The sequence below is a fragment of the Canis aureus genome, chromosome 11, assembly GCF_053574225.1.
Source record: "Canis aureus isolate CA01 chromosome 11, VMU_Caureus_v.1.0, whole genome shotgun sequence".
In the NCBI taxonomy this organism is placed as follows: domain Eukaryota; kingdom Metazoa; phylum Chordata; class Mammalia; order Carnivora; family Canidae; genus Canis; species Canis aureus.
In genome coordinates, this window is record NC_135621.1 from 3,218,987 (window position 1) to 3,242,903 (window position 23,917).

At 43.3% G+C, this 23,917-nt stretch overlaps 1 long non-coding RNA gene across 1 annotated transcript; it reads left to right on the forward strand.

Annotated features, from left to right (window-relative positions):
- Positions 1–1,597: 1,597 nt before the first annotated feature.
- Positions 1,598–2,548, forward strand: LOC144322928 (uncharacterized). The gene is made up of 2 exons (XR_013388510.1): positions 1,598–2,296; positions 2,401–2,548. It is a non-coding gene; the product is annotated as an uncharacterized LOC144322928 (long non-coding RNA).
- The last annotated feature ends 21,369 nt before the right edge of the window (positions 2,549–23,917 follow it).

Consider the following 23,917-nt stretch of genomic DNA (forward strand, 5'->3'; position numbering starts at 1 on the left):
CTTTCACTTCCAGTTAAAGGAATGGTTTTCAGAGTTTTCCTTGACGAGGACTTCTCACCGCCGGTCCAGCAGCAACTAACAGTCTCCCAGTGAGGGCAGTGCGTCCTTAAGGAAGCCTCAAGTCCTGGCTTAGGGCACTTTGACCCACTGCTTGTGAGAATGTAAATTGCTTCAAGCCTGTTGGGGGCTAGTTTGATTATACATCATTAGAATTTGTAATGTTATGAATACCCTTAAATCCAGCAATTTATTTATTTTTTTAAAAGATTTTATTTATTCATGAGAGACCCAGAGAGAGAGAGAAAGAGAGAGAAAGAGAGAGAGGCAGAGACAGAGGCAGAGGGAGAAGCAGGCTCCCCACCAAGCAGGGAACCCGATGTGGGACTCAACCTCAGGACACTAAGATCATGAACCTGAGTCAGGCAGACACATAACCAGTTGAGCCACCCAGGTGCCCCTGCATTTGGCTTTTAAAAAGGAAACACCTGTGGGGCACCTGGGTAGCTGAGTCAGTTACTGGTCTGCCTTTGGCTCAGGTCATGATCTCAGGGTCCTTGGGTTGAGCCCTGCCTTAGGCTCCACCCTCAGTGGGGAGTCTGCTTGAGATTCTTTCTTTCTCTTCTGTCTTCTCTGCCCCTCTCCTCACTATCACTCTAAAAAATAATAATAATAAATTTAAAAAGGTTACACATGTGCATACATATACTCACACAAATAAAGAAAAGTCTAGGGATCCCTGGGTGGCTCAGTGGTTTGGTGCCCGCCTTCCGCCCGGGGCGTGATCCTGGGGTCCCGGGATGGAGTCCCGTGTCAGATTCTCCCTCTGCCTGTGTCTCTGCCTCTCTCTGGGTCTCTCATGAATAAATAAAATCTTAAAAAAAAATAAAGAAAAGTCTAAAAGGATACACATTCGAGTGTTAACATGGGTTCTGTCCAGTGGGATTACGGATTGTTCTTTCTCCATCCTTTGCCTGTCTGCCTTTATTTCTCATTTCCTTCCTTGTTTTATTCCTGTAAGTCATACTTTCTAAATTTTCTACAAAGAGCATTGTAAAAAATTAAAAAGAATCATTGTAAGAGTCTCAGTTCAGGTTGCACCATGTGGATATCCTTATTGCCACTTAACTCTATACTTAAAAATGATTAGAATGGTAAAATTTGTTACGTATGTTTTATCACATAAAAAACAAAATAAAATCTCAGTTTAGGTATCACTTCTAAGAACACTTCCCTGACTCTGTTCTCTTGCCCTTAGTCTGAGGCATGGCTTTTCCTCTGGTTGGAGCACAAAACATCAGAGGAACCGCCATCCCAGCGCTCACCACATTGTGACAAATGTGCAGCGTGATGTGGCTGTCTCTTCCCCGGCCTGTAAAATTCTGAAGACTTCAGTTTCCCCTGGAGTTAGTTGGTACATGTCACATAGAGGTTTGTTGAGGCAGTGAATAGAAAACAGAAGAACACCACCGGTTTAGTTATCCCCCTTACATCTTTTTTTATTTTTTATTTTTATTTTATTTTTATTTTATTTTTAATTTTTTTTTAATTTATTTATGATAGGCACACAGTGAGAGAGAGAGAGAGAGGCAGAGACACAGGCAAATGGAGAAGCAGGCTCCATGCACCGGGAGCCTGACGTGGGATTCGATCCTGGGTCTCCAGGATCGCGCCCTGGGCCAAAGGCAGGCGCTAAACCGCTGCGCCACCCAGGGATCCCTCCCCCTTACATCTATGGTAAATAAAGATTTGGAATTGGATTATGGTTTTAAGTAATATTCCAAAACCTGTACCTTCATACATGCTATCCCTGCCCTCTGGGAAGACCTGCCCCAGTGACCTCTCCCTCCTAGGGATTCTGGTGACACTTCATCAACACTGTAACTATTCCTGAGCTGTTTTTTACTGTTTTCTCTCCACAGACTTCTCTCTCACAGTGGATTATAACATTCTGGAGAGGTACCAGGTACACAGGGTACTTGGCCCTGGGTCTAGCCAGGTACAAACACGGTAAATATTTGTGGAATGGGTAGATATCAACAATTTTAGAGCACCATTACATCAGTTGAAAAGAATAAACCTTAACATGGCAAAACATATTAAATCTTTGTCTTTGACTTCCAGATAAGCTGTTCATTTTAAACTCTTAGGAAAGAAGGACAAGGACAAGTGCAGAGTGGCGGGTGTGCACATCTTCAATAGAAAACCCAATAGGACGTTTGAAGATTTTGGACAACATTTCCAATGTTGATTGGAAAAAGAAAAAAACCCATGCAGTGTATATAATTCCAAATATAGGGTGACTGCATAATCATTGTTGAAACTGGGGCATTTTTGGGAATGAAAGTTGATGCTGAAATACTTAAAATTATATAATTTTGTGTTGGTTTGAAACCCTCACAGGAGCTTCCTGGGTGAAATCTGAAACCACCTCCGTACTCAGAAGGCAGAGAGAGCATCTTCTTTATCCATCATCTACTCTTGGACATTTGGGCTCCTTCCATAATTTAGCCGTTGTAAATAATGCTGCAATAAACATAGGGTGCATATATCTTTTTGAATTCGTGTTTTTGTATTCTTTGGGTAAAATACTCTGCAGTGGAATTAGAACAAAGTATTTACTTTTTTAAATTTTTATTTATTTATTCATGAAAGAGAGAGAGAGGCAGAGACACAGGCAGAGGGAGCCCGACGTGGGACTCGATCCAGAGTCTCCAGGATAATGCCCTCGACTGAAGGTGGCGCTAAACCGTTGAGCCACAGGGGCTGCCCCAAAATATTTACTTTTAGCATCAGTTTTGCCACAACACATTTGTAGTTCAGCTCCTCTGTATATAAATTAAAACATTTGTGAAAGTTGACAGAACTTTTACTTTGGTTGGTAGAAGATTCCAGCTTGTTTGGAAACCATCATTAATGATTTGTGTGCCACAACCGAGGCCAAGTGCATTTCTCCTCCACAAAATTTTAATTTAGTCAAAACATTGTTCTCATTATGACATTGGACTCTATCAACTTTTGTACTTGTAATTATTACCACCAAAAATAATGACTTTATCTTAACGTTGAACTTTTAAGCTGAATTTACAGTTATATTTACAATGTTGCATGTTTTCATCTTTCATAGTTTTGAATTAACTTCAAAAACTTTACTTTCATTTTATTAGTTTGATAAAAAATCAAAGCATTATTGTAATTTTTTTATTTTTATTTTTTTTAAATTTTTAAAAATTTATTTATGATAGTCACAGAGAGAGAGAGAGAGAGGCAGAGACACAGGCAGAGGGAGAAGCAGGCTCCATGCACCAGGAGCCCGAAGTGGGATTCGATCCTGGGTCTCCAGGATCGCACCCTGGGCCAAAGGCAGGTGCCAAACCGCTGCGCCACCCAGGGATCCCTGCATTATTGTAATTAATTCATCTTCTACTTGAATCACATGATAATACTGACATAAAGTGACATTATTAGCCATTTGTGAAATTCTTCTGCTAATGAGTTGACACATCAACAGCTTTGGCTTCATTTATCACATGTGGACAAGAAAACTTGGAATCAAAATTGTCATTTGTTCGAAATGCAAAGTGATTCTTCACAGAGTGATGTGGGAAGGTGTCATCTGCAATTGCAGGTGTTAAGTCTTTGTCTTTGGGTAGAGTCTTCATAAAATAATGGCTAACTTATTTTTTTTTTTTTAATTTAGGGATGCCTGAGTGGCTCAGTGGTTGAGCATCTGTCTTTGGCTCAGACCCTGTGATCGAGTCTGGCATCGGGCTCACAGAGGGGAGCTTGCTTCTGCCTCTGCCTATGTCTCTGCCTCTCAAGAGACACACAGAGAGAAACAGAGACATAGGCAGAGGGAGAAGCAGGCTTCTCGCAGGGAGCCCAATGCCAGACTCGATCTCAGGAGCCCAGAACCATGCCCTGAGCTGAAGCTGGACGCTCAACTACTGAGCCACCCAGGCATCCCTATAAATAAACTCTTAAAAAAAATAAAGATTAAAAAGATTTTCTTTTTAAGTAATCTCTACACCCAACATGGGATTCAAACTCACAACCCCAAGATCAAGAGTCTCATACTCTACTGCCTGAGCCAGCCAGGCACCCCTCCAGGTGCTATATTTAAAGAGGAAGAATTAGTAGTCAAAAACCAAATGCCCACCACATCCATTATGTTTTTTCATCTGGCTTACTATGGTCTTCTCCATCACAGTTTTATCATCAGTCTAGATGTCTTCTGTATCCATGATGATGATATAATATCCTAGTTTCACACTTTTTTTTTTTCTTTAGGGAGGGAGGGACTGAGAGAGGGGCAAGAGGAGAGAGAGAGAGAGAGAATCCCAAATGGGCTCCACACTCAGTGCAGAGGCTGGCTCGGGGCTTGATCTCACAACCCTGAAATCATGACCTGAGCCAAAATCAAGAGTCACTTGCTTAACTGACTGAGCCACTCAGGCGCCCCCACACTTTCTCCATCTCTCTAACTTTAGTGACTATTTCTATTTCAGGCAGCCAGGTCATCAACTCAGACTTTTAACGTTCAGAGGCGTTTCTTCTCTGAAGCCTCAGTTTGTTTCTTTTACAAGATATTTCCAGGAGTCTCCATTTTCTCTTCCCAAATCCCTTGCTGTGGCCTCATGTACTCTGCAGGTCCCTTGACCCTTTCCTTCACTTCCTTCAATCAATCAGCCTGTCCTTGCCTTCACTTTCTTCCCGGGAGAGGACAGACAGATGGTCCATTGTAATAGTCAATCTTGCTACTGTAATATTGAGGTTCCAGTAGTACACTGAGTTAGCTTACTGCAGCATCGTCTAAGTCCCTAACCACCTGTCTCCCATTTCCCTAGGAGTTCATTTAAACATTCACCATTATTCTCAAGGCTCCAACCCCACAGTCTACTAGTTATACTGAAAATTGAGGAATGAGGAAAGTTAGAAATGAAGAACCTCTCCATTTCCTGTGTTTCCCACTCACTGACCAACATAATTTCCTTCCCTGTACTTTTATGGGAATAAGCGTTCCTCCTCTTGTTGTAAGGCTAATTCCTTCTCCTGTTCTGACTCCAATCCCTCCTGTATCTTACTCCCGCAGTTATTCCTTCCCTAGCCTGTGTCCTCAACCTCTCCTGTCCATAGGCTCTTCCTTCAGGCCTAGAGACACTCTTCCATCTGCCATCTTGAAAAGACTTCTTCTGCACTTTAGCATCTCTTTCTAGATATTGCCCTGTCTTGCTCTTCCCTTTGAATTCAAATTCTTCAAAAAGAGTAGTTTAGGGGATCCCTGGGTGGCGCAGAAGTTTGGCGCCTGCCTTTGGCCCAGGGCGCGATCCTGGAGACTCGGGATCGAATCCCACGTCGGGCTCCTGGTGCATGGAGCCTGCTTCTCCCTCTGCCTGTGTCTCTGCCTCTCTCTCTCTCTCTCTCTTTCTGTGTGACTATCATAAATAAATTAAAAAAAATTGCTAAAAAAAAAAAAAAAAAGAGTAGTTTATATTCCACTCTCCACTTTTTTTTGAAACAAATATTTCAATGACTCCATTTTATTTTATTTATCTTTAAAGATTTTTAATTTTTTAATTTTTATTTTTTTAAGATTTTATTTATTTATGATAGTCACACACAGAGAGAGAGAGAGAGGCACAGACACAGAGAGAGAAGCAGGCTCCATGCACCGGGAGCCTGACGTGGGACTCGACCCAGGGTCTCCAGGATCGTGCCCTGGGCCAAAGGCAGGTGCCAAACTGCTGCACCACCCAGGGATCCCAGATTTTTAAATTTATTTGAGTGAGAGAGATAAAGAGAGCACGAGCTGGGAGGAGAGGAAGAGGCAGGCTCCCCACTGAGCAAGGAGTCCAACGTGGAGCTCGATCCCAGGACTCTGGGATCATGATCTGAGCCGAAGGCAGACACTCAAACAACTAAGCCACCCAGGTGCCCCCACTCTCCACTTCTTTACCCTGTGCCCTCCTCAGCCTAGTGTAAGTTAGCTCTTTGCCAGCTCCTGTAACTTCCAGATTAAAAAACTAACGGATGCTAGTCAGCTCTGACGTCACTATAGTATTCGCCTGTCCCTCTTTCTTGAGGCTTCCTCTTAACACTTCACCTTCCTAAGTCTCCTCTGAGGAGGGCTCCAACCTCTGTGTGAGCCCAGGCTCCTCCACCTCACACCAACCCTCTTCTCTGCACAGAACCAACTCTGTACACTTCTTTATTGAGTTGGAAACTGAACTTCCATTTCTATGCAATTTAGTAATATGAGGAAGAGCGAAGCAATTTGTTACAGCAGCCAAGTTCTTCGGTTCCGCTGGTCTAAGGACACATTCTACTTCTCACGTATTGTAGTCACTTCTCATTAGCCATAGAAGCTGAAATGAGAACATACTATGACCAACAAAGTTTTCCTAAACTTTAATAACCTGACTTACAAATGCTGATTCTAGATGGCTTATATCATGCTTACAGCCCAAGTTAGAAAAGTTTAAAAAGCACAGGGAAAGCTGGGACTCAGGAAGTACAGGATGTAATCATTTTGAAAGCACAAATTGCAGAAGTAAAGCACCCTCATCCGTCATTATTCAGTGTCTGGGTGTACATTTATAATAGTGCCTTTGTTTACTTCTTGCATTGGGCCTCAGGGGGGTTGTGGGGGACGTCAAAAGACATTGTTCCTTGAACATAATAGTTGCTTAATAAATATTCATTGAATGAGACAGCAGAGACAGACATTCAGAGCTTCACAGATATGAAGAGTTCTTCATTGAGATATGCTGCAGGATTTTGGTGTGGGTGGAAGTGGTAACAAAGTGGTGGTTTTATGTGGAAAAGCCAGGGCACAGGGGTCAATGAATAGAAAATAGCGCCATGAAAAACTTTTAATGTGATTATGTAACAAAGTTGACTCTCTTTAGTTTAGACCCAAGGACACCTGATGTCCCCTAAACCTTTTTTATATTATTTTAGCTTTAATTTTTTAAGTTGGCATCCATGTAACACAAATGAGCTCCTTGGAGCCAGGCAGTGAGGTCACAGAGGCAAGGAGACTCACAGTCTAGACCACACAGGAGGACTGAAGCTTGTTTAAATATGAGTGAAAATGCATATAAGGCCTCTAGTGTTTAGCAATAGGTTAGACTTGAGGACTTGTTTTTGTTGATGAACCCAGGTATGGTGGTCTTTTGTGCTCTTGCTCAGGTAGCCAGAAACAGACAGTTTCTGCCCCACATAAATCCAAAAGCAGGATTCAGAATCCCTCCAATATTCCCCCAAAGAATCCATTTACAAAAGAGTAGTGAAGGATCTACTCTTCCTTAGGTTTCACTGAAGATTTTGTAGGGAGAAACTGAAGGGCCTTCACATGCCTCAAAAAAAGCAATTAAATATCCTTAACTGGCTTGATCCCCCAAACTTGACTTCTCTTTTACCTTTATCATGGGGCCTTCTCTCTCTGATGCTCTTCCACCTGCACCCAGCCTCTTGACTTCTTCCCATTGCTCTGGGGATTTCCCATGGGAATGTCAAAGTCTCCATCATGCAGATTGATTTAACTTGGTCCTATTTCCTGTTCCAGGTGTACAAATCCATGTCTCTCTTGGTGTTCAACAAACAAAAGTTTACTCAGATCTAATCTCCTTATTTACTTATCTAATCTCCTATTTTGCCAGTTTTTACTCATATTGCCTCAGCATGATTATTAATATCCCTCTCACACTCTCAAAAATGACTTGGTTTGGATAATAAATTATATGTTCTAAGTTGTACATAACTTTTCTCCCTTGAGTAAGCTAGATCTTTCTATTTTCTCAAATGAGATTGATAATGCTTTATTCTTCTTTAAGTAGGCTCTACTGTCCAACATGGGGCCCAAACTTATGATTCTGAGATCCAGTGTTGCGTGCTCCGCTAACTAAGCCACTCAGGTACCCAGATATTGGCAACTCTTTAGATAAAGGACTCAATCTTCTATACATTTGTATCATTTATCTTGGTAGCTACTCAGTAGGTACTTGTCAAATTGAACAATGTGAGCCAAAGTGTATGAGCAGCCTCGTGCAAGGGTGTGTATGGACAGGACTGTCCTTAAAGAGAGTGTTCTTGCTAGGGAACTCTGGTGGGAGATCAGGTTGCTAGAAAAGGTAGGACCTATAGGGGGCAGGAACTGTTTGAAGATTAAATGAGATTGTGTGTGTGTGTGTGTGTGTGTGTGTGTGTACACATGTGCATGAATGTAGAGAGATCCTAGTACTGTGGCATGAATACCACGGTATTCAATGAATATTAGTTTCATTCTCTCATATTTGTATCCCACTAGCTTTTTTTCTCATATTTGTATCCCATTAGCTTTTTCTTCTCATATTTGTATCCCACTAGCTTTTTTCTTTTTCTTTCTTTCTTTTTTTTTTTTTTTTTTTTAAAGCTTTATTGAGGGACTCCTGAGTGGATCAACAGTTGAGTGCCTGCCTCTGGCTCAGAGTGTGATCCCAGAGTTCTGGGATCAAGTCCCACATCAGGCTCCCCATAGGGAGCCTGCTTCTCCCTCTGACTGTGTCTCTGCCTCTTTCTTTGTGTCTCTCATGAATAAATACATAAAATCTTTTAAAAAAAAGCTTTATTGAATTATAATTGAACATAAGATCGTAAGATCTTTAAAGTGGACATCCTGGTGAGTTGATCTATTTCATTAGCTTTTTATGTGACTTTACATTTGCCTAATATTGGGCAGTTTCCAAAATGTTGGTAAAAACATTGTCTAATTTTAAGTCTCAACATCCCTCTGAGGGTGTATTATTATTATTATCCCCATGTTACAGAGGGGATAATAAGATTCAAAATGTAACAACTTTGTTTTCAAATAATCAATGGCTAGATTCTTTAAAAAACAATTTAGAAACTGCATGAACAGCATTCACTCAAATGAAAATAAAGAAAGATAATCAACTAACAAGAGTTCAGTCACCCTAACAAATTAAACCATTTGATTTTTTTCCACATTTCACTATGCAGACATACTTTTAACATTTTAAGTATAGTGTCAAAACAATGCCCTTTTTTCACTTAATATACTGTCTCTCTACATAATCTTTATATATTTTAATGATTTGAATTTTAATCTGTAATTCATGTAATTCCTAGGAATTGGATATTTAGGCTGTTTAAAAAAATATTTGTTTTGGGGGATGTCTAATTTGACATTAAAGACCATAACTATTTTGATCACAATAATATCTCCTCTCTGGGCATAGAAGCTGTAGCAAATATGACAAACAAATACCTAATAGCTATGTCATATAAATGCCCACATATGTTGGTAGACAAAACATCAAGACTCCATTAGATAAAAGAGCACAGAACTGTGTACTGTGGGACAGAAAAGAAACGGATCTACAGAGACATCAGGCGCCTTTGCCATAATTTACAGGAGTTTTTCTATCTTCAAATTACCTGTTACGGAGCCTTGAAAATATGCTCCCTGACCTCCTCCCCTCCCAAATTAATACAAAACAGAGATCTAAAGTCCCAGTGCTGCTAATTGCAGTAGCATTTACAAACACAAATATATTTTTTAAAGATTTCTTTTATTCAGAAAGAGAGAGAGTGTGTGTGTTTATGTGTGTGTGTGTGTGTGTGTGTGTGTGTACAAGCTGGGGGAGGGGCAGAGGGAGAAGGAGAGAGAGAGAAAGAATCCCCAGGCAGACTCCCTCACCCCACTCCCCACTGTCCCACCCCTGATTGCAGAGCCCCAACGCAGGCCTTAATCTTAGGACCCTGAGATCTTGACAAGAGCTGGCCGTTTAACCAACTGAGCCCCCCAGGGGCCCCAAACACAAATATTAACTGACAAAATGCATGAAATCCAGCCAAGGAAAGATCTAGCTCAACTTACATAACACATAACACTGACACCTTTTTCCAAATATGATGTATTGACAAATGTATTGAAATAGATTATTTTGACAGTATTAGTCATGGGAGTCACATTGCTCTGGGCAGAGATATCACAAGGCATCATTTAAATTAAAGAGACTCTTTTAATATCAAATATCTATCAGGTTAACATTCAGAATTATTGTTTTCACAAAATGTCAGATCAGTGTAGTTAAGAAACAAATAAGGAACGGATTTGAGAAATATTCCAAAGTTTCAATGTGATTGAACATAACATCTCCCCTGGGGAAGTGATTGTACTAAAGTACTACTTATGTACAATCTGTTGACTCACCTGCTCAAAGGTACAGGCTGTTCTGGGTTAGCCTTGGGCCTGCTTCTATCTGCCTTCCCAGTGGAGCTTAAAGGTCTTTTAGGGCCAACCAGTTCCACCAACCATAACCTTTAGTAGAGCCCGGTCCCCGCTCATATCAGTATCCAGAAACTGAATAGCATGACTTTGCATTAAATGCAAGTAAGAATGAATCAAAGAAGTCTGTGCTCATTGAGATGACTGGGTAATTGAAAAATTCATGATAGAAAAATGACTACTTGTGATGGACTTTGAAGAGGATTGGGATGGACTTTGAAGAGGATAGTGATTATGTCTCTTGGACAAAATTAAAACTTGATGGTGTTAAAAAGAAAACCACAGGCTCCAAATGGTGTCACTTATGTTGGGGGCCTATGTCATGAAACCAAGACTTAATACCTAATCTAACTGCAGTTTAAACCACCCCCACTCCAACCCCAAATGTAACCCTAACCAGCCAGAACTGAATTTTCTGATAGGTACTAGGAGGTAATTTCCTAGCAGCCCCTTTGATTCCCCTTAGGAGGGTGACATGCCTAAAGCTATGCATTCCTTGGTAATACATTCCTTTTTTTACATCCCTTCTCTGCTTTTAAAACCTTTCCATTTTGGGCAGTTCCTTGGAGCTCCCCTGTGTTTGCTAGATGGGATGCTGCCTCATTCATGAATAATTTAATAAAACCAATTAGATCTTCAAACTTACTTGGTTGAATTTTGTTCTTTAACAGTGGAAAATTGGGGAACAATTTGCCTAACCTAGATAATAAAAGCAAAAAGTCATAACCTTTTTTTAAATTTGTTTGTTTTTTAGATGAGCTGGGGGAGGCTGGAAGGATAAAAATGAAATGGGAGAACATGGAAATCTGTATTTGGAACATGGAAAAATGTCCTCAGCCATTAAAAACAATAATATTAATCCTCACTGTTTTTTATTTTATTTTATTTATTTTTATTTTTATTTTTTTAATCCTCACTGTTTTAACTACATCATATAACTTGACTACTTTTTAGAGAAATTGAATTTTGTCTAGACTATTGGATAATGTCTGGAAAAATAAATAATTTCTCCACATGAAGGCCTTGGATCATCAACTTCCATCTATGCTTTTGATCAAATGCTATTTGGCTGATACATTACAGGAGTGATTTAAGGTGTTTGCCTTTTATTATAGTGTCAGTCATAAGGTTGGTTTATTATTAAGTAAACAAATTAAAAGCTTCCCTGAAAATCTGAGAGAGAAATGTTGAGGAAGGAGTTCATGCCATCTGTGGACCATTGGTTGCACGATTTACTCTTCTTTTGCAGGTGGAGACATGTGTTTGCCATGAACATGGCAGCTACCAACATGACTCCACTGTCAGAGGAAACACTAAACTCGCAAAACCTTTGTTTCAGCAGCAAAATATATAACCAAAAAGTCAGGAGTGCAAAAAAGTTTTTAATTTGATATAATCCAATATATCTATTCTTTTGTTGCCTGTGCTTTTGGTGTCATACCCAAGAAATCATTGCCAAATATAATGTCAGGAAGATTTCCCCCTGTTTTTTCTTAAAAGCTAAGAGTTTTATAGCTATATCTCTAAATCTTTTATTCATTTTGAGTTAATTTTTGTATATGGCATAAGGTAAAGATCTACCTTCATTCTTTTGCATGTAGATATTTAGATTTCCCAGCATCATTTGTTGAAAAGACTACCCTTTCCCCTTTGACTGGTTTTAGTGCCTTCATCAAAAGTCATTTGACCATGGGGCTCAGTCAGTTAAGTATCAGCTCTTGATTTCAGCTCAGGTCGTGATCTCAGGGTCCTGGGATGGAGACACCACCCCTCACCCCCTCCCTCAGTCTCTGTGCTCAGCAGGGAGTCTGCTTCTCTCCCTCTGTGTTCCTCTGCCTCTGCCCCTCCCCCTGCTTGTGTGAACACGCTCTCTCTCTCTCAATAAATAAACAAAATCTTAAAAAAATCATCTGACCATATATGCAATGTTTTATTTCTGGACTTTCTATTCCATTCCATTGGTCTATATTCTATCTTTATACCAATACCACACTATTCTGGTTATCTTAACTTTGTAGCAAGTTTTGAAATCAGGAAGTGTGAGATCTCCAACTTCATATTTTTTTTTCTTTACCAACTTCATTTTTTATTAAAATTGTTTTGGCTAGGGGCTCCTGGGCGGCTGAGTGGTTGAGCATCTGCCTTTGGCTCAGGTTGTGGATCAGGTCCTGCACTGGGCTCCCTGCAGGGACTGCCTGTGTCTCTGCCTCTCTCTCTGTGTCTCTCAATTTTATTTATTTATTCACGAGAGACACAGATCGAGAGAGAGGCAGAGACACAGGCAGAGGGAGAAGCAGGCTCCCTGCGGAGAGCCCGACATGGGACTTGATCTCGGGTCTCCAGGATCACATCCTGGGCCAAAGGCAGACCCTAAACCGCTGAGCCACCCAAGGATCCCCAATAAATAAAATCTTAAAAAAAAAGATTGTTTTGCCTATTCAGGGTCCCTCAAAATTCCAACTGAATTTGGGATGGATATTTTTTTTTAATTCTGTAAAAAAACATCATTGGGATTTTGATGGAGATTGCTCTGATACTACAGATCTCTTTAGGTAGTAGTAACATTTTCCAATCCATGAACACTGGATGTCTTTCCTTTTAGTTATGTTCTCTTTAGTTTCTGTCAGTACCATTTTAGTGTGTAAGTGTTTTGACTCTCTGCTTAAGTTTGTTTCTAAGTATTTTATTTTTTTTTAAAAAGATTTTATTTCGAATTTATGTATGTATGTATGTATGTATGTATGTATGTATGTATGTATTCAGTGGGGGAACAGAGGGAGAAGGAGAGAGAGACCCAAGCAGACTCTGCTCAGGAGCCTGATGCCAGGCTTCATCTCCTGACCTTGAGATCACAAGCTGAGCCAAGACCAAGAGTCAGATGCCTAACTGACTGTCCCAGTTAAATAAATAAATATTTGTTTATTTTAGAGAGGGAGAGCATGAGCAGGGGGAGGGACAGGAAGAGAGACAAGCAGACTCCCCCTGAGCATGGTACTAAATGTGGGCCTCAATCCCAGGACCCTGAGATCATGACCTTAGCCAAAATCAAGAGTCAGCCACTTAACTGACTGAGCTACCCAGGTACCCCCTAAGTATTTTGTTCTTTGTGATACTACTATAAATGGGGTTGCTTTCCTAATTTCCTTCTTGGGTTATTTATTGTTAGTGTATACAAACACAACTGATATTTTTTGTGTTGAGCTGTATCCTACGACTTTTCTGAATTTGCACATTAGTGCTAACGGTTTTTTTTTGTGTGTGGAGAGCCTTTAGGGTTTTCTCCATATAAAATCATGTCATCTGCAAACAGAGATAATCTTACTTCTTTTTCTTTTCTAATTTGGATGCCTTTTATTTCTTTTTGGCTAATTGCTCTGGCTAGAGCTTCCAACACCACGTTGAATAGAAACAGTGCGATTGGGCATCCTTGTCTTGTTCCTGATCTTAGAGGAAAAACTTTCAGCATTTCACCTCCGAGTATGATGTTCGCTGTGGGCTTGTCACATATGGCCTTCATTATGTTGAAGTGATTTCCTTCTATCCCTAGTTTGTTGAGGGGAGAATAATTTTTTTAAAGCGAACTTTTTTTTGAGTACTCATTGTGTCAGATACTATGCGAAGCTCTTCACATGTGATCAGTTAAATTGATGCTTCCCAGGGTCTTTGGGCTAGGAAAGCTATTGTTGCTCTTTCAGCGATAAAGAGACTGAGGCTCAGGGAAGTTTTACAGTTTATCCAATGTCACTGGATAAACTGAGTGAGGAAGTTGGCTCGAGTTTGAATCTGGAATTGTGTTCCTATGTTCTGCTTATGCTACTACTTAAAGTTCTACTCTTTGATGTGTTTCACATACAAATCCAGGGGTTTGTGAATTTTTTTTATAATAAATTTATTTTTTATTGGTGTTCAATTTGCCAACATACAGAATAACACTCAGTGCTCATCCCGTCAAGTGCCCCCCTCAGTGCCCGCCACCCAGTCACCCCCACCCCCCGCCCTCCTCCCCTTCCACCACCCCTAGTTCGTTTCCCAGAGTTAGGAGTCTTCATATTCTGTCTCCCTTTCTGATATTTCCCACACACAGCTCTTCTCCCTTCCCCTATATTCCCCTTCACTATTATTTATATTCCCCAAATGAATGAGAACATATAATGTTTTTTATATGTTTTGTGAATTCTGAAGGTTTTGTGAATTCTGATGTGTGAGCTGCGGGCTGGGTTGTGCTCTGAGGAGGAAGACAAGTGCCTTGGGAAGGCCTGAGTTACCTCAGGGAGAAGCTACACCTCCGTTGGTTAGACCCAATTCTTCCCAGCTCAGCTCTGAGGAGCAAATAATCCGTAGAGCTAGATTTTAGAAATGAATTCACTCAGACTGTGGTAAGCTGACGTAAAGACAGTGTTAGAAGAGATGTGTTAACACATGCTTATGAAAGCAAGTAAGAAAAACGCTAAGAAACAAAACAAAAAATGTATCCTCTGGAGCAGGGAGAAAAGGAAGTTTATCTGTGTTCCAGGTCTAATGTGTGAGGAGAGGCAGCAGTATGCTGGGTTACAAGCACAGGCTTGGCAGTGAACGTCTGGATCCTATTCCTGACTTGGCTACTGACTTGCTAGGTGATCTTGACAAGTAACTCGACGTCTTTTACCTCAGTTTTCTCATCTACAAAAGAAGAATAATTAGACCGCCTACCTCAGGGGTTTGTTGTGAAAATGTACTGAGTTATTCTTATAAAGCGGTTATAATTGGCCTGACATGTAGCTCAAGTGTACTAGGTGTTGAGGTACCGGGAAAAGAGATCCATCAAAGCGTGAAGGAGAGGCAGCAAGTGAGCCTGGAAACAATGCTCAATAAATATTGTCCGAACAAATATGTTTGCCACCCCACTCTTGGGGAATTGAGGAGGGAATCTATAGCCTTCAGAGAACTTTTCTTCAAATTCTCCTTTGCCTCTGGGGATGCCTGGATCCAGCAGCCCTGGAATATCCTATATGTTGTCAGGGTTTGAGAGACCTGTTCTGGAGCTGCCAGGCTCTATGATAACCACATGAATTTCAAAAGGACAACTCTCCCTTCTGAGAGGTGAGGCAAGAGAATGTGAGCCAAGGTAAACCTGGGAGTAACTGTGAACAGTGCCAGTGCCAGCCTGTCCTCACAACGATGCTCAAGGCAAAGTGCTTGAGAAGAATAGGAAAGGGGAAACCTTAGAGGGCTGGGGAAGAAGTCCACTCAAAGGCATGAGATGGAAATAAGTTTCCTTGTCAAGCCTGAAGATACTTCAGGCCGAAGGAGGCATTAGTGCTGCCTTTTCCTGCCCAGTCACACACCTCTCTCAGGGACCCTCCCCCCACTTCTGTGACAGCCATGATGAGCACCATGTGGTTCCCTGGACTCATGAGGGCTTTTTCTTTTTTTCTTTTCTTTTCTTTTCTTTTCTTTTTTTCTTTTCTTCTTTTTTTTTTAAGATTTTATTTGTTTATTTGAGAGAGAAAGAGCATGTACAGAGGGAGGAGTAGAGGAAGAGGAACAAGCAAACTCTGTGCTAAGTGTGGAGCTCAACGCAGGGCTCAATCCCACAACCCTGAGATCACAACCTGAGCTGAAATCAAGAGTTGGGTGCTTAACTGACTGAGCCACGCAGGCAACTCTGTCATGAGGTCTTTTATTTTTTTTATTATTTATTTATTTATTCATAGAGACAGAGAGAGAGAGAGAGGCAGAGACACAGGCAGAGGGAGAAGCAGGCATCATACAGGGAGCCTGACGTGGGACTCTATCCAGGGTCTCCAGGATCACGCCCTGGGCTGCAGGCGGCGCTAAACTGCTGTGCCACCGGGGCTGCCCTGTCATGAGCTCGTTTAAACCTTCTTTCCATGTCTTTGCAACAGAGGTTTTCCTCTGCCCAGAATGCCCTTCCTCCCCTTGCCAACTTCTCAGCTTAGAGTCCAAGTCGTTTGTGAATCTTTTCTTGACCTATTGTCCCAAGGGAAATTTTTTTTTAAAAGATTTTATTTATTTATTCATGAGAGACACACAGAGAGAGGCAGAGACATGGGCAGAGGGGGAAACAGACTCCCTGCAGGGAGCCTGATGTGGGACTCGATCCCGGGTCTCCAGGATCATGATCTGAGCTGAAGGCAGATGCCCAACCGCTGAGCCACCCGGGGGTCCCTGCACCAAGGGAGATTAAGTATCTTTCTCATTGTTTCTCTAAGGACTTGATATGTACATATCTGCATTTTTTTTTTTCCAACAAACACTTGTATTCCTCTACGCTAGGCCTTGGGCCAGCGCCTAGGAGCAGTCACGAATCCACCCTCAGGGAGATGATTTTATGATTAATAAGCCAGAGGTCACACAGTATAGTTACCTTCTGAGCCATAGATTCTGTTTTCTGAGCTCAGGGCCCAGCTGGATTCAGACAGTGAGGGCTTGTTGCATAGCTAATTAATCATTGATCTGCTTGTCTCTTCTGTAAGTCATGAACTCCTCAAGTCCATGGGATTCTTTTTCCAAATATTCAGCTGAACACCCAGCATTATGGAGCAGCACCGAGCCCAATGCAACAACAACTGGAAGTGTCTGATGTCTGAAGCTCTTGTTTGATGAAACTTTCTCCTAAGATGGTCTATGAAGACGTGTGTATGTATGTCAGAGACTAAGGTCCAGACTGACGGGAGAATGACAGAGCCCAAACCATCGCATCATGTGGAAGAAGGTGAGAAGATTGAGAGTGTTGAACAGTGCAAACCACATGTGTGGAAATACTGTCACCACCTCCATTGTACTGATATCCACAAAATATGAGTATAATCTGAGAGGAAAGGGTCCTTAGAGAATTTTGGTAGGATTAATACTTCAGTAATTGTTCTTCTAGAAAATCCTGACAGTCAGAACTTTGGTGAAGGACTGGATGGTTTCTTATTAGGAAAAAACATGAACCCTTTTCACAGGCAGATCTAGGTTCAAATTCCTACTTTGCCACATACTTAGATGGGAAGGACATCACACAATGAATGCACTGAGTTGCTGTGATGAGTAAAGAAAGTGCTTGGAATAATGTTTCTTTCTCCATGAAAACTTTGAGAGAAGATTAGACGTAAGATAGTGGCCTCCAAATTCCTTTGGTTATAGACACTAATCGGGTTGACATTTGAGCACCCCTGTGTGTATATTTATTTATAATTTATATACATATATTTCTGGAGACTTTTTTATAAGCATGTCACTGGTTACTAGGTACTTTTTTTTTCATGTCTAAGGGGGAATATCAAGAGTTGGGTTTTGGAAATGTGAAATTTGAGAAGTCGAGGAGGCAGCTGAAGTAGTTGAGGTTAAGCTGGGGAGAGAGGTGTGAGTCACAGATACAATATGAACTTGGAATTTGTCAAGATATGGTCAGTACATCAGCTCACCAAGGGAGTGGGTGAAAATACAGATGGAGAAGTCCAAGGACTGAGTACAGGAGTATGGCAACACTGGGAGCTGGAAGGAAGGACAGAGTCACCAATGGAAAAACCAGAGAAGAAGGAAAACCAGGTGAAGTGTGGCATCCTGGATTCCAGGAAACAAAGCATATTAAGGAGGGAGTGATCCACTGTGCCAAATGCTGATAGGTCAAGTAAGATAAAGGACTATTCGATTTATCCATGGTGATTGGTGGCTTTGCCAGGAGCACTTACAGGGTAGCCGTGAGGCAAAGCCTGGTTGGAATAGGTTTAAGAAAAAATGGGGAGAGAGAAACCAGAGACAGTATGCACCCTTTGGAGGAGTGCTCGATATGGGACGACAAAGAAGTAGGGTGGTTCCCAGTGGGGAAGAGTCAAGAGTTTTCTTTCTTGCTTGTCTTTTGTTGTTGTTGTTGTTGTTTGTTTGTTTTGGTTTGGTTTAAGGTGAAAGAAACAACTGTGTTTGTGTGCTGACAGGCTGGCTCAAGTTGGAGAGAATGAAGTGTCATAGGAGTACCTGGGAAGGATTGGCTGACAGACACGTGGAGAGATCACCTCTGGTGACAGAAGAGAGGGCGGCATATGTGCTCAAAGATACTGAGACTATGAGGTCCTGGGAGTGGTGGAAATTCTTTGAAAATGCTTCAATTCACTAAGTAAAGCAGGAAGCAAGATCACTCCTTTATTTTTTTTTTCTTTTTTTTTTAAGATCACTCCTTTAAAGTGAGCTAGGGGAGACATTGGAAGTTTGAAAAAAGAGGACAAAGTGTAAAGTACTCGCCTAGGAGTGTGGGAGAGAATGGGCTAGGGCAGGATAATGTGCTAGCTGGGTAGCAGTCAAGGCCCAACAGAAGTTTGTCAGGTTTTTTTTTTTTTAAGACTTTATTTACTTATTTATTTGAGAGAAAGAGAGAGCAAGAGAGTACAAGCAGGGAGAGCAGCCTAGGGAAAGGGAGAAGCAGACTCCCTGTTGAGCAGAGAAACTGATGCAGGGCTCGATCCAGGACCCTGGCATCATGACCTGAGCCAAAGGCAGATACTTAACCAACTGGGCCACCCAGGGGCCCCAGAAGTTTGTCAATTTAAATACATCAGCTTAGCTCTTAGCTGTTCTTCAGCCATGTTCAGCATGTGGAGCAGACACAGAGTTGGATTCAACTAGAACTGTGGTTTGGCTGAGTGAGGGCACTTTTCCTGAAGACAGACAAATGAGTTGAGGATAAAGGAAGGGATGATTAAAATGATTGTCTAAGTGGAAGTGCGGTTTCTTCCTTTCTGCTGTAGGCTCAAGTGGCTGGTGCTTAAGATGGGCGAGTTCATGAAAGCCGGGAAGGCGGTGCTGGTCCTGGCTGGATGCCACTCTGGATGCAAACTGGTCATTGTGAAGAACATTGGTGAGGGCACCCCAGACTGTCCCTATAGCCACACTCTGGTGTCTGGAATTGACCACTATGCCCACACAAAGTGACAGCTGCCATGGGCAAGAAGGAAATCACCAAGAGGTCAAAGATAAAATCTTTGGTGAAAGTTCACAACTACAATCACCTCATGCCTATGAAGTACTCTGTGAATAGCCCCTTGGACAAAACTGACCTCAAACAGGATGTCTTCTGAGACCCTGCCCCTAAACACAAGGCCTGAAGAAAGGCCAAGATCAAGTTCAAGGAGAGGTACAAGACTGGCAAGAACAAACTTCTTCCAGAAGCTGCAGTGTTATATATGTATATCTGTTTTGTTTGCAGTCATTAAAAAAAATTTTTTTTGTTCATGCAATTTAAGCTGGAAAAAGATCAAAGTGAATACATCGTGGTAAGGAGCCAGGGAAGAGGCAGTAGACCCAATCTGAATGTATATCCTGGTGGGATCTAAGGAGATTTATTTACTGGAGGGAGTGAGCTGGAAAGATAGGAGTAGGATTCATGGGTCAGAGATTGCAGAGGCTTCTCTAGGCCAGGGGGAAGTGATTCCAGGGCTACTGTGTTCACTGCCAAGAGTGAGGCTGATCCTGTAGGAATCTTGCTGAGCTCGGGAAATTGTGGGAAATCACCACTGCAGGAAGCACATGGCTGGCATGCCTCCCCCCACCCCCCCATCCTTCCCAAAGGTGTCCCAATTCAGAGTACATTGGTTCTGGACCCAAACAGAGAAAAACCATGAGTTGAAACTTAAATAATTGTAATGCTGGTAGATGATTTGCTTTTAAAATAGGTGTTGGGGGCAATGTTCCTAGGGCAGTATGTACCTTGGATCTTCACTTTTCTCTCCAAGAGATGAAGGTCACGTATGTTACCTACATCCGGGGAATTTCCAGCTGTGTAATCTATAGCCCTCTCGTTTTTATTTATTTTATTTTTATTTTTTATTTTTTTTATTTTTTATTTTTTTATTTAGACAGGCTTTATTTACAGTACACATGTTTTCGGCTCGTTATTCTGGAAGCGGGAATGGAAACTGGGCAGAGCAGGAGCTCTCCCCGTGAGCCTCACGTTTGGAAGGGGCTGAGGCTCGGCGCAGTCGAAGGATCCCTCTCTGGCTGGCGAGGTTCCCTAGTGAGAGGCTTTGGAGGAAGCAGGAGCATAGAGGGCGCTGGGGCGCACCCAGGGGGTCAACCCCTCCCGCAGGGCCACTCTTCAAAATGCAGAGCACCCCAGAAAGGTGACACACCCGCAGCTCATTTCACAGACTTCAGGGAGGGCGACGGCTGGCGGGTCACATGGACACCAGTTCAGTGAGGAAAGCAAGCGTCTTTAATTTCATTTCCTAGGCTGCCTCCTTATGCTTTGGACCTCCGGGGTGACCCAGATCCTGGTCGCTCTGGATTCTGTGAAGTGCCTTGTCCAAACTCCTGAGTGCAGGGTACAGGCCGGCCAGGCCGCTAGGGGGCCGGGGGTTGCCAGCCTGCAGTCAAGCCTGCTTTTTGGCAGCTGTTCAGTAAGTGGGGTGGGCCGGTTAGGGACTGCAGGAAATTGTCTGAGCTAGATTAAATATTTTACAAAACCTTCGGGGGGCCCACGGTTGACTTGAAGCTGGCAATGGTAAACCAAACAAAAGTTAACGAGTTCTCTCTCCTGACTTTTTAGGTACAGTTCAGAGAAAACTGAGGGTAGTGCTCTTTAGAGGAAGTAAGTTTAATGGCGTTTCCTCTCATTTTTCTCCACATTGAGATGTAGTCTTCCTGCTGCTTGCAGAACTCAGTAGCTTCTCTGGAGTTGGGGTGTAAGAAAGGCCTCTCTAGGGTCTCTCCCGGGGCAGGGGGCGGGGGGAGGGGTGCAACTGACTTGATCTCCCGTGGCCTCTGAATTCTAAGTCCTAGGCCCTTTGCTTGCTTCTGACTCCTGTAACCTGACCGGAGGAGGTGCTCCGGCCCTCGGCACTGCACGGGACACAGTGCATACCCGGGAGCCCCTTCTCCCAGCCTTCCTATAACTCAGCCCCTGGGAGAGAATGGCCTACTCTTCAGGGGTCAAGGCCCAACAGCCTGTGCCTGGGTTTCTCTCCCTTTCTTCAGTTTCTGGCTGCAAAACCTGAATTGCTTTTTGGGGTTAGTCTGCAGGGTTCCCCTTTCTGAATCTCACATCCCTTGGTCCCTGCCCTCTGGCTTGCGGGGGGTGCTGACTTTTCCCTGGTGTGGATACCCACCCCAAGCCCATAACCAAGCTGCAGCATTTGAGCTCCGCAGGCCAGAAGTGAACCATGGTCCTGTGAGAGGAGATGGCTTGACCTTTGCAGGAGGGGAAGAGAATGGAGATTCACAGCTTGCTGCCCGCGTGGCGGGGAGACCCAGTGTTGCACAGGGAGCCGCAGGCAGGCTTGCCACAGCCCTGGCGGCTGATAGGAGTCTGTAAGAGGAACCCAGCTCTGGGAGGCAGAGATCTTCTATGCTCTGGCGAGGTGCACAGACCACTCAGCCAGTAGAGCTGCTTGGGGGTGGGGGCTGTGGCTGCTGCCAGTGGAGCCGGGTACGTGTGTGGGAGTGGTTCACAGAAGCTGGGGCCAAGGTTGAGGCTGCAGTGGAGGATGGGGCCTCTGGAGAAGACAATGGCCAAAGGGAGCTGCTCTTGAGGCCCAGCCACCTGGAGACTGGCTCATTTGATGAGGGGGGGCCCCGCTGCAAGAGCCTAGGAAGGTTAGAATTGCCAAAGGATCTAGAGCCTGGAGCCTGGTTGGGTCTTTAAACATGAATATTTGGGGTGATGTCTTCCATACAACGCCTTTCCAGGGGGAAACAGGCCCTTTATCTGTAAGTCCCCAGAGACCTCAGGCACAATGACCTCAGGGCTAGCATGCAGGTCCAGGCACCCCTAAGGGTGTGTGTCTCAGGAAGGGGCAACCCATGCTGGATCTTTCCTAGGCTCTGAGGGAGGGGTGGGCAATGATGGGGTGCTCCCACCTGATGCTGAGGCTGCTGCCGTTGCGGGTGAAGCGGGAAGGTGCTGCCTTTAGCTTCGCTGCTGGAAACCATTGTTTGAGTCTGCACCCAGAGCTTCTCCAGCCGGGCTAATTCTCCACATGTCCAATTTTCATGTTGCGGGGTACGAGTCCTGGGCCCCCCAGAGTGGCGGCAGGTTTGTGGTTTCGCGTGGTGGCTCTGGTGACGTTCCAGGCATGCAAAAGCGAGGTTCGTGTGTGCTGTGAAAACCCGCACATTTCCTGGGCCTTCCAGGAGGCCAGCTGACTGGAAGCCTCAGGCTCTAGGCAGCCCAGGGTCACCCTCTGTGCCCGGCACCCCTGGGAACCCAAGCATACACTCAACCACCGAACTCCCTGTCTGCATATTGTTAAATCACGTACACCCTTCTAATCTTCCCTATTTATTTCCTGGGCCTGCCTGGCCACAGATTTCTGCAAGACAGAGCAGTCTTCGGGTTCCTCCTGCTTCCAGAAGGGCCATAAAAAACAGATGGTCTCATTAGGAACAATTTATGCATATATATTTGGAAGAGTTCAGCAGAGCCGGGGTAGGTTTCCCTCTCTTGTTTTTAAAATCTCAAACAATCAAACAAACCGGATAATAAGCAAAAGAGGCTTATGTTGTTGATAAGTCTGCCTCCTGCTGTAGATTTGTAATTAAACACTGTAAATTGTGATACCACAACTACTTTTTATTTACCAATGTCTTGACACTCCAGCAACTGGGTGCAGTCATGCTATGCTTTCAGAGGCCCCCTTGGAGCATACCTGAATGGGCAGAGAGGACAGACCATTGGCCCTGGAAACAGCGTGGGGGTGTTATGAAGCGACGCTGCAGCTGGGGAGTGAGTCTGGGAAAGACTTTGATTTCCACAAAGATGTGGGAGAAAAATAGAAGAGAGAGAAAGAAAAGGAAGTAGGTGAAGCAGAAAGGAACGAGCAGAGGAGGAAGAAGAGAAGGCAAAGAAGGAGGAAGAAGAAACGAAGAAGGAGGCAAAAGAGGATCAGTCAGGATCCTAATCCTCACGTCCAATAGTCAGCCCATAGCATCCGTCCTCCTCATGACTGACAAGGTGGGGGTCGTCGGGGAGGAAGACCTCCCTCTGCTCTGTGGTCTTTCCAGCTGGACTTTGAACCTGATTGGCAGGAGACAGATTAACAGGAGAAAATCAAATTTAAAGTGCAGATGGGAATCCAGACAGACATGAAGCTCTGAAGATGATGAGGCAATGGAAGCTCGTGTGAGCTTAAACTTAAGGCCTGAGGTCACAAAGGCGTGAAAAGAAGTGAAAAGGTGAAAGGAGATGTTTGCAAAAACAGGACTGTTCTATCAAGCAGCTGAGTTCCTTTGGTAAAGGGGGTCTCTGTTAGTACTTCTCTTCCTGGTACAAGCTGTCCCTTCTCTTCTTTTTTTTCTTTTTTAATTTTATTTATCTATTCATGAGAGACACACATAGAGAGGCAGAGACACAGGCAGAGGGAGAAGCAGGCTCCATGCAGAGAGCCGGACGTGGGACTCGATTCTGGACTCCAGGATCAGGCCCTGGCTCAACCGCTGAGTCCCCAGGTGTCCCATGACTCTCCCTTTCAATGTAAATTTAAGCAGTGATGGGTTGGGGGCAGAGAGACTTTCCTGCATATGCTGGATTTTTATTACTTTTTTTTTTTAAAGATTTTATTTATTCATGAGAGACACAGAGAGAGGCAGAGACACAGGCAGAGGGAGAAGCAGGCTCCATGCAGGGAGCCCGACGTGGGACTCGATCCCAGGTCT